Genomic DNA, 11,644 nt, shown 5'->3' with positions numbered 1-11,644 from the left:
GATTCTTGCTTGCCTGGATGGGCAATAGAGAAGGGTGTGCCGGGGTGCTTAGAAACAAGTTTCTCTACAAAGGCTTCAGCGCTCTAGCAAAGTGTGTTTATTTAGCTTCACATGACCCCCATTTTCAATTCAGTTTCCAGGAATGCCCTATGTAGGTATAAAAAAAGAAGACATACAATATTCATTATTTATAATATAAATTTTATATAAACAGAGAAGCCTCTGCCCCAGTTGGTGTTGACTTTTGGTTTGGTTAAAAGATTAAATACTAGATAAAAAGGTAAAGGTACCCCTGCCCGTACGGGCCAGTCTTGACAGACTCTAGGGTTGTGCGCCCATCTCACTCAAAGAGGCCATGGGCCAGCGCTGTCCGAAGACACTTCCGGGTCACGTGGCCAGCGTGACATCACTGCTCTGGCGAGCCAGAGCCGCACACGGAAACGCCGTTTACCTTCCCGCTAGTAAGCGGTCCCTATTTATCTACTTGCACCCAGGGGTGCTTTCGAACTGCTAGGTTGGCAGGCACTGGGACCGAAGAGCGGGAGCGCACCCCGCCGCGGGGATTCGAACCGCCGACCTTTCGATCGGCAAGCCCTAGGCACTGAGGCTTTAACCCACAGCGCCACCCGCGTCCCACTTAAATACTAGATACAGTAAAATAAAAGGAGAATTCCCTGGATACTTGGATCCAGGTTTGGTGAGAGAGGACCAGCAGAGATTTAAAATCACAAAACATGCTGCAAAGTAAAGCATGGGAATATAGGTTGTTAGGCTTTTAAAATGTCCCTTTCTAAGTTGCTTCCACTTTCCTTAGCATAGAAAGAGACCACGCATCCAGTAAGGTAAAAATGGTTTACTTACAAACTCTTCTTTTCTCTCTCTCTTTTTTAATATATAAATTTTTATTAGTTTTTTTTTAACATATTATTTTCAACAGTAATTAAACATATTTTTACATCTTATTCAAATTTTTTACTTCCATCAATCCTGTCTGAAAATTTTCCAATCTAATCTCTCAGTATGCATTTCTTATCTTCCATATTACATTTCAAACTCATAACCAATATCTCTATCTTTTTCTACTTTGTAACACTTCGTATATTTCTCCTTACAAAACTTCTTGTAGTCCTACTAGCGTAATTTGTTGATTACAGTTGCTCTTCAAATAATTCATATACTTCTCCCAATCTTCTGTAAATCTCTGGTCCCGCAGGTTTCGAATCCTTCCTGTCATTTTGTCCAATTCTGCATAGTCCATTAATTTAGTCTGCCATTCTTCCTTCGTCGGAATTTCTTACTTACAAACTCTTCAAACGTCAGATTCATGTGCTTTCCCACACAGCAGCAAGAAAAGACAGGCAGCCTAACTTAGGTCCCCAAATGGTAAGAGTTTCTAAATTGTTTGCATAGAGACACAAAGGTGGCTTCTTTAAGCCACACAGTACAAGATTGGAGCATCCAGCTTAGACCTTCTTACTGGTAGGTAGGTATGGTGGAAGAGTGGAAAGTGAGAGAACAAAGAGTTTGGTAGCCCTTCCTCCCAAGGTGAGGGGGAGTGACCTAACTAAGGCTGGCAGGACACCTTACTCTATGGTCTTAACCCCTTCATGCATTAAATAGAGTTAAGCATGTTGGTTATATGAGGCTGATGTATCCCACAGTAGGAAGGGCTAAAGCTTGGTGGTAGAACATCTGCACTGCATGCACAAGGTTCAACCCCTAATCTCTCTAGGTAGGGATGGGGGCTGAAATCCTGGAGATGCTCTGGTACTCTCTATAGGTTATGGGTAGCCAACATGGTGCCTTCCAGATGTTACCAACTACATCCCCCATCATTCTTGTCCACTGGCCATGCTGGCTGGAGCTGATGGGAGTTGCAGTCCAAAACATCTGGCTTGTATCTTGTTGGTATAAAGCAGCATCCTGTGACTCCTACCACTTGGTGATATTTGGCAATAGCTTGTGAATGCCAAAATATTAAGACATTTTTATTCCATCATTTCCTTCCCTTAAACCAATTTTGTCCTTACGTGTTTTCCTTGCACTCCTGCCTTTATTGAGTTTCTTTCCCCATTGTCCCAAGGAGGAAGGAATTCTTTTCCTCTCCTGTTCGTTTGTTCTTCAATGAGATGATCACAAGCTGGATCAGTGGTTTTATCTCTTTGTCCTTCATCTGCACATTGAGAGGAGCAGCTGTAGAATGAAATCATACAAAAGCCATTGAAGTTACAATAGAATAGAGTGTTTGGGTGATGTTGCCTCCTGACCTCATTTCTTAAGAATTCTATTTTTACATCTCTTAGAATCATAGAATTGTAGAGTTGGAATGGACCGAAAGGGCCCTGTGGCCCAACCCCCTGCAATTCAGGAATCGCAGCTTAAGTATCCATGAAAGATGGCTATCCAACCCCTGTTAAAAACATCCAATGAAGGAGAGCCCACCACCTTCCAAGGTAGCAATTCAAACCAACAATTCAAAGTGTTGGTGTTGACCTTCAAAGCCCTAAATGGCCTTGGAGCGTCTCCACCCTCATTGCTCAGCCCTGATATTGAGATCCAGCTCTGAGGGCCTTCTGGTGGCTCCCTCACTGTGAAATGTAAAGCTACAGGGAACCAGATAGAGGGCCTTCTCGGTGGTGGCACCCACCCTGTGGAACACCCTCCCATCAGATGTCAAGGAAATAAACAACTATTAGACTTTCAGAAGACATCTGAAGGCAGCCCTGTTCAAGGAATTTTTTCACCCAGTCGGATGAGTGGCGTACAAATATTTAGTTAGCTAGTTAGTTAGTTAGTTAGTTAATTAGTTAGCTAGTTATTATTAGTCTGTTTCACTGTCAAACACTTCTTACTGCCAGAAATTCCTTCCTAATTGTCAGGGACTGGACAGAGGAGGAATGGTGGAGACCACCTGCCCAGCCTGACCCTTCCAGAGAAGTAGAAGACAGTTCAGAATTACAACAGGGGTTTGAGGGAGATCACAGCTCAGAGGCAGATGAGGGGGAAAGCTGTGAAATAATGGGAGAGGAGGAAGAAGAAGAAGCACTGGGGGGATGGGACGGCTGGTCAATCCAAACCCCCCTCCCAGAACCCGGCAAGCATTGAAAGTAGGAGATCAGAGATCTCAGAGGCAGAGGGCACTTCTCAGCACCTGTAGTGATGACGCATGAAGGGAAAGAGCAAGGTGGTGGAGCCTCACTTGGGGCAATGCTATTATTCTAAGAGGCTGCATTTCCAAGCCTCTCTCTGTGAATAGTGAATAAAAAGCAGTTGGTAAGACCCTTTCCTTGTCTTATCCGTTCCTGGTGACCTGCCATAGGGGTTGGGTCCACTGCCGCCTGACACTAATGTTCTTGATAAGGTAGTCCTTTGGTTTTTTTAAAAAAATCTATATATACAGTGGTACCTCGGGTTACGGACGCTTCAGGTTATAGGGATGAGAACAGAAATTGCACAACAGCAGCAGCAGGAGGCCCCATTAGCTAATAATCATCATCATCATCATCATCATCATCATCATAATTTATTATTTATACCCCACCCATCTGGCTGGGTTTCCCCAGCCACTAAAATACAATAACCTAAAGGGGTTATATGATAGCCATGTTCAAATATATAAAAGGATGTCACATAGAGGAGGGAGAAAGGTTGTTTTCTGCTGCTCCAGAGAAGCGGACACAGAGCAATGGATCCAAACTACAAGATAGAAGATTCCACCTAAACATTAGGAAGAACTTCCTGACAGTAAGAGCTGTTCGACAGTGGAATTTGCTGCCAAGGAGTGTGGTGGAGTCTCCTTCTTTGGAGGTCTTTAAGCAGAGGCTTGACAACCATATGTCAGGAGTGGTCTGATGGTGTTTCCTGCTTGGCAGGGGGTTGGACTCGATGGCCCTTGTGGTCTCTTCCAACTCTATGATTCTATGATTCTAAAGTGGTGCTTCAGGTTAAGAACAGTTTCAGGTTAAGAAAGGACCACCAGAACGACTTAAGTTCTTAACCTGAGGTACCACTGTATATAATGCACCTGACAGTACTCTAGTTTCTCCAGAATGTATTGTACATGCTTGTCGGTTTCCCATCTGGTTGGCCACTGTGAGAACAGGATGCCGGACTAGATGGGCCATTGTTTGGATCCTGCACGGCTCTCCTTATGTTATTATACATGCCTGCAAGATTGCTTTAATTCAGTCCAAAGTTGCTAAAGAATGTGGAATCCGAAAACATTGCTCAAAGAGATTTTCGCAAATTAATTCCAGGAGAAGTGGTTACAAAATATGATCAAGATTCCTGAACTGGCCAAAAAGAGGCCTTGCTATCTCCACAGGTGCCTGTGGGAAACCTGAAAGCACAAGGACACTCACCCTTCCTGTGGTTTCCAGCAGCTGGAATTATTATTATTATTAATAATAATAATAATAATAATAATACCTCACCCATATGGCTGGGCTTCCCCAGCCACCACTCTGGGCTGCTTCCAGCAAAATATTAAAATACCGTAATGCATCAAACATTAAAAGCTTCCCTAAACAGGGCTGCCTTCAGATGTCTTCTAAAAGTCTGGTAGTTGTTGTTCTCTTTGACATCTGGTGGGAGGGCGTTCCACAGGGCGGGTGCCACTACCGAGAAGGCCTTCTGCCTGGTTCCCTGTAACTTGACTTCTTGCAGTGAGGGAACCGCCAGAAGGCCCTCGGCACTGGACCTCAGTGTCCGGGCAGAACGATGGGGGTGGAGACACTCCTTCAGATATACTGGGCCGAGGCCATTTAGGGCTTTAAAGGTCAGCACCAGCACTTTGAATTGTGCTCGGAAATGTACTGGGATCCAATGTAGGTCTTTCAGGACCGGTGTTATGTGGTCTTGGCGGCACCTCCCAGTCACCAGTCTAGCTGCCGCATTCTGGATTAGTTGTGGCATAGTGGTTAAGAGTGGTATACTCGTAATCTGGTGAACCGGGTTCGCGTCTCCGCTCCTCCACATGCAGCTGCTGGGTGACCTTGGGCCAGTCACACTTCTTTGAAGTCTCTCAGCCTCACTCACCTCGCAGAGTGTTTGTTGTGGGGGAGGAAGAGAAAGGAGAATGTCAGCCGCTTTGAGACTCCTTCGGGTAGTGATAAAGTGGGATATCAAATCCAAACTCTTCTTCTTCTAAGATTCCAAGTTTGCTGGACAACAAACTCTCGCCCTTACAAGTACACAGAGATTTTCAAGGGAGGGCTTCCTGCGCGCTGTCAGCCGCAAGCTGTAAAGCTGATTAAGGGTGGCACTTTGCAAGGTAATAGAATGTATCATGTATTTCCAGACCATCAGCATTTCTTCCGTGGCTCTTTTTTTGCCCTTTCTGATATTAGACGAAGCAGCAACCGGGGATAATGTAAAGGGCAGTAAATCAAACGCAACCGATGACCAGCAGACGAGCAGCTGGTGCCACTTTGGATCCCTAATCTGGACGGTATACATTCCAGGCTTCCAAAAGACGAGCCCAAAAATAAATGTTGCTGGTGGATGTGGGTAAATTGCAGAGCTCGAAGACATCTGATAAGGCCATGGCTTGGACGTGGCTGCTGCCACTGTTCTCCAAAGTTTTTGAGAAATAAGGGCACTATCCCAATGTGATGGCTAGGGGGTGTGCAGTTGTGCTCTTGTCCTGCTTGCAAGTTTCCCATAAGCATCCACTGTGAGAGCAGGATACAGTGGTACCTTGTGATTTACACCAATCTCATCTGCAGCATCGGGGGTGTGAAATACTAACAGGCAGAATCTTGTTGTTGTTGTTTAGTCATTTAGTCGTGTCCGACTCTTCGTGACCCCATGGACCAGAGCACGCCAGGCACTTCTGTCTTCCACTGCCTCCCACAGTCTGGTCAAACTCATGCTGGTAGCTTCGAGAACACTGTCCAACCACCTTGTCCTCTGTCCTTCCAGTGAGCACTCAGGGCTGATTTCCTTCAGAATGGATAGGTTTGTTCTTCTTGCAGTCCATGGGACTCTCAAGAGTCTCCTCCAGCACCATAATTCAAAAGCATCAATTCTTCGGCTTTTCAGCCTTCTTTATGGTCCAGCTCTCACTTCCATACATCACTACTGGGAAAATCATAGCTTTTACTATACGGACCTTGCTTGGCAAGGTGATGTCTCTACTTTTTAAGATGCTGAATCTTAGCAAAGCCCTGAACTGGTTGCCAAGCAAGGAGATAGGCAAGCGGTGGCTGGCTGAGGGCAACTTTAGGAGGGTGGGGCACTGCCCCCATTTCCCCAAATCGACAACCTTCTCCTGACAAGACCTTCCAGTCGGCTTTGATTGTGCATCCTGAATTTGTCCATTTTTGATTGCATCCCACCTGAAAATTGAGACTTGGTCCGGAAGCCCACCTGGTCTCAGATGTCCATCTAGAAAAGGAAAATCTTTGGGGGTTTTCCAGGCTGCGTTTGCTCGTCGGTCATGGCAGCAACACAACACACCAAAACCCAAACAGAAGGTAAATGTAGCTAAGAGAATCAAAACTCAGGACTGCATCCAAGTCAGTAAGCATCTAATTATGGGAGAAAACTATCTGGGAGTCAGCATATCCAAGCCTGATGAAATTTGCTGTGAGGTAGCTGATAGAGGAGTCAGCATATTTGGCACAGATGAAAAAGTCATTAAAAACCAGAAACACAATTAGAATCTGAAGTGGGGAGGGGGAAAGATATGAATGCCAATATTCAAAGAATGCAATGATGTGGTTAACAGACCAGAAATCCTGTCTGTTTCAGTTGGAAACAAAGCATTGATGCTTTTATCATGGGGTGCGGGGAAAATAGTAGCCTATAAAGTTTTTAACTAAGATATCGCAAGGAAGGAGAATGCAGCCACCAGCACCTGCAGGAGAATTATCCCAAGCTTGTTTTTAGGACAGACCTGCATGAACAGGATGTTTTGCAAGCATTCTGCCTTTAGGGAATTATTGGTGGAATGGTCTCACATAGAAGGTGGTGGAATCTCCTTCATCTGAGGTTTTTAAGCAAAGGTTGGATGGCCATCTGTCATGGATGCCTTAGCTGAGATTCCTGCATTGCAGGAGCTGGACTAGATGATGCTCCAACTCTACAATTCTATGATTCTATGATTACCAAATAGACACATCTATGGAGGAACCTCTGAGCATCTAGCATGGGCCATCTTCATGCTGCAGAGAATTATGGGTCATATTCTCATTTACTCCCTCAGGGAAAGGGCAGAGGAAAATGTCATTAGTTTCCAGGCCCAACTCATTTTTTAAAATAAATCTATTTTACCTGCACCACTCACTCTTCTCTTTGGCGATCACTCGTAGCCGAGTAAGATTGTCTTCCATAAACACAGTTTTAACAATGAGTCTCTAAGTGACTGTGGAGGCCATTTCTGGATCCACACGTCCTTCCACAGTGGGGACATTGGTTTCTGGGAGGGAGTTGATCACAGCCTCTCTCTGTGAATATTGAATAAAAAGCATTGGTAAGAACTTTCCTTGTCTTATCCATTCCTGGCAACCTACCATGGGGGGTTGTATCCTCTGATGCCTGACAGTATGTGTGTGTGTGCAAAAATATAATTCAAACAGACCCCGCCAACACCACCATATAAGTTAAGGGCAGGGAATCTATGTCTGCCAGATATAACTGGACTACAGTTTCCATTGTTCTTGCTGATACAAGTTATTGTTGTTTCTCATAAGCATCCACTGTGAGAGCAGGATACAGTGGTACCTTGTGATTTACACCAATCTCATCTGCAGCATCGGGGGTGTGAAATACTAACAGGCAGAATCTTGTTGTTGTTTAGTCGTTTAGTCATGTCCGACTCTTCGTGACCCCATGGACCAGAGCATGCCAGGCACTCCTGTCTTCCACTGCCTCCCGCGGTTTGGTCAAACTCATGTTAGTAGCTTCAAGAACACTGTCCAACCATCTTGTCCTGTGTCGTCCCCTTTTCCACAATTTCTGGAGGGCTACACGTGTTATCCCACCCTTCAGAATTTGAGCATAATGCAAACTCTGTGCAGCGCCTAAACTTTCCTCAAAACTCGAGAAAAAGTCTCCTGCGCTGAAATGAATACAGAATGCCAGTTTTTGCAATGAATTCTGTTGATGCTTTTTTTATGAGCCAGAAAAAGGCAGCCGCAAATTTGAATTTCACATTCTTGGCAACAGGAATGTAGTAACATTGCCGATTTGAAAGCTCTCATTTATTTCACTTTTCCTAACTGATGATCACAGCTGAGACTTTTAAAGAAATGATGGAAATAAACTTTCTGTCGTTTTGCATACCCCCTTATAGGGATGGCAAAGAGGCAAACCGGCCCCCCAGCTATGGCCCTGGAAACAATAGCCAACAGCTGCATCGGACGTTCAGCTTCTGAAAAACATTCGAAAACCAGAACACTTACTTCTGGGTTTTCGGTGTTTGGGAACCAAGGCGTTTGAGAACCAAGGTACCACTGTACCGGCACTTCAACGGCTGTGGGACAGCTGCCAGGTTCAAGACCTGCAAACATTTTCATGTGACAACAAAGGGACAGTGTCCCAGTGTCCCCCTGTAAGCAATGCATCTTAGCACACGATCCCTTGCTAATAGGAACACATTGTTAGGAGAAGGAGCCAAGTTCAAGCCTACAGATGTATCCTTCTTCTTCATTCCTTTACCATTTAGAGGAAATTATGAAACATTACCGCTGGGATTCTATTCTAAAGTCAGAGATGGACCCTTTACTGCTATTGGGGGGGGAGAGAGAGGGATTTTATCAGCAGGGTCTGCTTTAATCAAGGCATCAGCTGCAGTCTGTGTGGCGTGTGGAGTCCAGACCTCCGGGGCATCCTCATTATAAGCTAAAACGAGTTGTTTTGGCTCCATCTTGCCACCTTCCTTGAAAAATGAAGTCTCAGAATAACAAAGCCCGATTCTGTTTGATTGAACGAAGAAACACAGGTTGCTGGAAGAGCAGGAGAAGCGGGGACAGGGGCAGCAGGATTTATTTTCAGCTCTTGAAATGTGGATTCGAATACGGTTAACCTCTATTGTTTTGATGTATATTCACCTAGGAACAAGGTGGGAACAAATTGGGCGCATTTATTTATTTATTAAATCTCTACCCCACTCTTCTTCCCCAAAGGAGCCCTGGGAGGGAAACACATCAGTGAGGAAGCAGCGCAATTAAAAAATAAAAAACACAATGGAAAATACTAAAACTTCTAAAAACATTTTTTTTAAGACACACAAAGCAATCTGTTTCACCTTCTTTTGCTGCCTGCAATGCTGAAATGAAAGGATGCAAGAAGCTGCTCTCAGGCAGCAGCAGCAACAACAACAAAGTTCTTTTAATGCAATAGTTGCGAGAAAACCATCTGGGCATTCAGATGCCAACGGACTCAAAGGTGTGCTAAAGGAGGGTGCAGAGATCATTGAGAAACTGAGTGAGTTATTTGCAACTGTCTCCACAATGGAAGGTGCAGAGCAAATTTCTAGGCCTGAACTAACATTCGGAGGAAGGGATACATCGCCAAAGACTGCTCAGTTCCTTTTCTGGCAGTGGCTCAGCAAGCAGTCTTGCACATTGTGGAGTTTTGAGGGGATACAGAGACCTTTCATGGGTGCCGTGGGAGGTATTGTTGGGCAAACTGGCCCCTGGGTGCCAGGGTAACGACCCCTGATCTGAGGAGAAAAAGGACAGCTGGGTTCAGAAATTGCTCCACAATTACACAAACATCCAAGCAAGGGTGTTTGAAGAAGATTCCACCTAAACATTAGGAAGAACTTCCTGACAGTAAGAGCTGTTCGACAGTGGAATTTGCTGCCAAGGAGTGTGGTGGAGTCTCCTTCTTTGGAGATCTTTAAGCAGAGGCTTGACAACCATATGTCAGGAGTGCTCTGATGGTGTTTCCTGCTTGGCAGGGGGTTGGACTCGATGGCCCTTGTGGTCTCTTCCAACTCTATGATTCTATGAATGATTCAGCAAGCCTTTCAAAGTGTTGGCTCTATCATTTGAGGGGTGGGGGGCAGTGGGTGCTGAAATTTGGTGCTCCACTTAAGGCAGCGAAATTATTTGGTTCAGCACCACATAAAACAAGATGCTGCGCAAAAGTCGATGCTCTGATCTGGTGGGGCTCCCTTGATGTTCTCTTGTCCTTTTGTACATTTTACTCTTACAACTACACCTTCCTTCCCCCGCTTTCAAGGAGGCTACACCTGAGCAGCGAGGGTACAAAATGGCACATCGTATAAGCATCGGTAAATTTAGCCTCTCCTTCTCCTCTTCATCATCTTAATCTCTTCCTCCTCTCTGCTTTGGCTCTGACCATCTCAATTCAACCTGAGATGTTATAGCCTTCTTCCTTTCTCATACGGAAGAGCTCCCTGCAGAAGCAGAAGGCTAATTGTACTGAACTACATCCCCACAAACCAAAATATTGCAGTAAAATGTGCCCTCTGCCATTCTGATTCTTGCACTGAGCACTGAAGCAGCTCCGCACGGGTGACATCGGAGAGGCGCAATTATATTTACTGAAATTAATTTTCTGTCAGGGATAGGGAAATCCTGACTCAGTAATCCTCACCTGCTGTGATTGAAAGGTGCATTCTGAATATTGACAACATTCCCACTTATTGTGGATGGTTTATTTATTTTCACACACACACACACACACACACACACACAAGATCCATCCTCACATTGTAAATAAGAATGAACAACAGAGCTAACATCATAAAAAGAACAACCCAAAGGAGCTAACATCAAAGCATTATTATTTTTTAATGTTTTAATTTGCTGCAAGCCACCCAGTCAGTCAGATAGGCAGCATATCATCATCATCATCATTAGCTGGATCAACCAGAACTCTATGGTGAGGCCAGTCCTATCCTATGTCCAAAGGGCAAGAAAGCTAGAACCACCACTGATACTGACTGTAGCCTTAGGAACGTGTGTTTGAGCTTCCGTTTCCCTCTTCCCTGCGCTTCCTTTTTCCTCAGATGCCATGTCTTTTCATATGATGAGCCTAAGAGCAGGGACCATCTTATTGGAGCGCCTTCTTTGGCCAATGGGTGGAGCATAAAAGCTGTAAATCGACAAATCCTTGTGACGTCGTGGCATCAGGTCCAATTCGGCTTGCGAAAAATGATGAAGGAGCATGCCCTAAGACTTCGTACATGTTTGGTACATGCAGTTTACTCCTCTGTTTATGCATCACCCGCTTTAACTCAGCCAGAAGAGAAACGGCAAGAAGATGAACTGCCAGGCCATTTCTCCTAGCGCCATTCAAGATGGCAACACTTTGCAAAGTGTAGGTCGGAAACGGATTTGAATTATTAAAGAGAACACTGCTAAATCTACCTTTGAAGGGGGGGAGAGCGAAATATAAGGAATATTTCAGTACGTATATTAGTGGGATAAATCACAGCTAACAATACAGCAAGAGCTGCAGGCTACCAGTAAACTGAAATCCATACGATATTTGAAGCAAATGACCTGGAACCCAGCGCAGTATGAGGAATTATATTATTTACCACGTTGCGCTGAAGCAGGGAGGCCTGCGTTCTGCTGTGGGGCCTGCGCTGCTCACCCCAAAACATGCCTTTGAGGAATCTCCAGTTCAGATAATTTGGGTCATAATATGCAATAAGAGTCTCACA

The 11,644-nt window shown here is 44.9% G+C and overlaps 1 long non-coding RNA gene across 1 annotated transcript in view; it reads right to left on the bottom strand.

Moving 5' to 3' along the window:
• Positions 1-4,501: 4,501 nt before the first annotated feature.
• The window catches only part of LOC310675898, a 195,121-nt gene continuing 187,978 nt past the window's right edge, over positions 4,502-11,644 (bottom strand). Inside the window, exon 3 of the long non-coding RNA XR_014510295.1 lies at positions 4,502-4,616. This is a non-coding gene — a long non-coding RNA (uncharacterized lncRNA). The remainder of the gene's footprint in view (positions 4,617-11,644) is intronic.

Source organism: Podarcis tiliguerta (assembly GCF_965153285.1).
Source record: "Podarcis tiliguerta genome assembly, chromosome: 4".
NCBI classification, from domain to species: domain Eukaryota; kingdom Metazoa; phylum Chordata; class Lepidosauria; order Squamata; family Lacertidae; genus Podarcis; species Podarcis tiliguerta.
The sequence above is the reverse complement of the archived record's forward strand: the minus strand, read 5'-3'. Positions and strand labels throughout refer to the sequence as shown.